This window comes from Triticum aestivum, chromosome 7A (genome assembly GCF_018294505.1).
Source record: "Triticum aestivum cultivar Chinese Spring chromosome 7A, IWGSC CS RefSeq v2.1, whole genome shotgun sequence".
Taxonomy (NCBI): domain Eukaryota; kingdom Viridiplantae; phylum Streptophyta; class Magnoliopsida; order Poales; family Poaceae; genus Triticum; species Triticum aestivum.
The window spans coordinates 656,092,793-656,095,717 of record NC_057812.1 but is presented as its reverse complement, the minus strand read 5'-3'; positions in this window follow the sequence as shown (position 1 = coordinate 656,095,717).

Below are 2,925 nucleotides of genomic sequence, written 5' to 3'. Positions count from 1 at the left end.
CTTGGGGGCGCCGCCTGGGGAGGGATGCGTTCAGGTGAGGGGTTCATGGTCGGAGCTTGGGCGGCTTGGGTGGTCCGGTGACGATGGGGCCACAAGGTTCGGCATGGCTGTAGGCGTTCGGCTGCCTGGCAATGCTCCTCGGTGGCCTGTCGGCTCTCCTGATGCCCCTGCTGCCTTTCTTCAGTAGCCGCACCTGGTGGTTTTCCTGCAGCTCTCAGGCGTTCTAGGTTGTGGCGAGGCGGCAGTCGTGGAGAGCTCGAAAGTTCAAGTGGTGATGTGCTGCGGCTGCTCCAGGTCCTGAAGCTATCACGTCCCCTGCTCTAGGGTGAGCGTCTCTCAAGTCCGCCGGGTACGGCGCCTTGCGAGCCATGGCGAGAGGGAAGGGTCCCTTTGCGGCGAGAGAGACGGCGGATGTGTAATGTCTTTCTACTTGGGCGTTGGTCGGGCTCACTTTCCACACTTTGTTGCAAGCAGGTCCTCGGCGTGCTCGTGTGTGCCTCATCCCTAGATGGTTTGTTTGGCTGTAGTCTTCGGCTAGGTCAAGCTTGTTCTTTGTGTTTGTGCGATCCGTTGAGTTGTAAGCCTCCTAGAGTGTCCCCTTGTATCGTTCGGCCGTGGGGTCTGTGTGTGTCTGTATCTCCTGGCCGGTTGATGGCTTTGTTAATTCAAAGCCGGGCTCTTCGCGAGCCTTCGTTCTAAAAAATAAATGAAGATGTATTGAAAAGAGATAAGTGGGGGTTAAAATTGAAAGCTGCAGCAGCTTTAGGAAGCAAACAAAGTTAAGTCTAAATTAATAGGATGCATTACATTGTGGAAGAAGGAAATTAACTAACTACTTGTTACATGTCGCTCGTGTTGTCGTAGTCACAAAAAACTGTCCAATTAGGTGTGGAAAATTCTATCTAGTTGAAGTTACTCCGTCCGATACATATTACTCGTCACTCAAATGGATCTATCTAAAGTATTTCAATAATAAATACATCCATTTGATCGACAAGTAATATGAATCGGAGGGAGTAAAAGTTATGTATCACTCATGGTTTTCACTTTAAATAAAATGTCGATGAAATTCACTAAATTTCAGTTATTTCAGTAGACACCGAAATATTTATCTTTCTATAAAGATATTTTAGTCGCTTCAATTGAACACAAGAACTCAAATAAATTTTAATGTTTTTAAATTTTTTTCAACTATTTGATTAAATTTTAAGTGAACGTTTCGGTTCTTTGGCCAAAATGGAAATCAAAATCATTGAAATAAACTGAATTTCAGTGACTTCAGTAGTGGCTGAAATTCAAAACCATGGTATCACTAGATCTTCGAACAAGAAGTCAAGAACATAGATGGACCTGAGGAAATTTGCCCGTGTTGTGGGCGATGGCATACAACGGCCATCAAATATCCTCAACTTGCTGGGAGGAAGACCTGTCACCTGTGTGTGTCAACAGGTGTCTACAAAGGATACACGACAAGAAGCCTACACACACTGCACAGCGAGAGAACAGAAAAAAAAATGTGTGCAAAGCCGCCGCCGGAGAAAAACGGTGAACCGTGCAGTCATATGTACACCCTGACAACCCCACCTGGAATGAAACGTCTGGACTAAAACAGTACGATGCATGAGGAAAGCCGTTTCGCCAATAATCTAGCAAAACCAAAAACATCATGCATCCCAAGTTGTGCATGTCCACAGTTTGGTTGATGGGTTGAACAGGAGACCCAAGAATTAATCTTCATGCTTAAACGACATTTCATTGGTACACAAGATGTACTCACAAGGATTAAACTAGCAGGACCAAGCGGCATGGGTGCTCAAATACAACTTTCTTGGAAGACAATGATGGTAACATGTTTTTTCCCTGATAAAAGACGTTTTTATTAACTCAAAACATAGCATCAAGAAGATACAAATCATGATGAGGAACACCCGGTCTCTGTATGAGTAGGATGCACAAAGCCAAACACAAACAATCTGAAAGAAAATAAAAAGTTGACATATCAGCACTAGTACGACCGTCATAATGCCTATGACGAAGGAGATGATGGGCCGATTCGGAATGTGAGATAGAGAATGTGAACTTTCCAGCAGCAGCCTCAGTAGATATGGCGATTTTTTTGGCACTTCCCACTTCCCAGCAAGCACCACGGTCGTCGTGCCTTTACTTGTCCTGATACCTCTCGTACCAAGGGAAACGGCTCAGCGGGCTAGCAAAAAGTAAACTTGTTCTCCTCATGTATATGTAGTGAATGTCCTATTAATTATCTTGTTCGGAAATACTCCCCTTAGAGCATATTTAGACAATCCAATTAAATGCTTTAACTCCTTACACTTTTGGTTTTGGGAGTTAAACCCGAACTAGCTGAACCTTTATCTGGATTATTTCCTTAAATTATTTAAGCACCGCCTCGGATGGCCTTGAAATATACTCAACTGACGCAACCTCTTAGAATAATTTTGGGGAAACACTTGTTTTCCACCGACTGATAACGACGAAGCTTAAGCCGTCTCTCCCTCCCGCCACGTGTCCGCTGTGACCCACACACCGCTTCCTCTCTCCTCCTTATCTTCTCCAACGGCCGCACGATACTCCCGTATCGCCGTTCTCTCCAGCGAGGAAGCAACGAGCAACCACCGGCCACAGGCGCAACAAAGGACGGAGGACGGCTGCTTCCCATCCCGGCCATCCGGCGTCACCGCCACGCACTGCATAGCGGCAACTGGCGCCGCAACCTCGCGCTGCATAGCAGCAACCGGCGTCGCTGTTTGCTACGTCATCCCTCGTCGCTGCCGCGCGCTGCGTCGAAGTATCCGCCGTCGCCGCCATGCGCCATCAACACCGCGGGATGCATAGCAGCAACCCTCGTCCCCGCCACGATCTGCATAGCAGCAACCCCCGTCGCCGCCACGCGCTGCATAGAAGCAA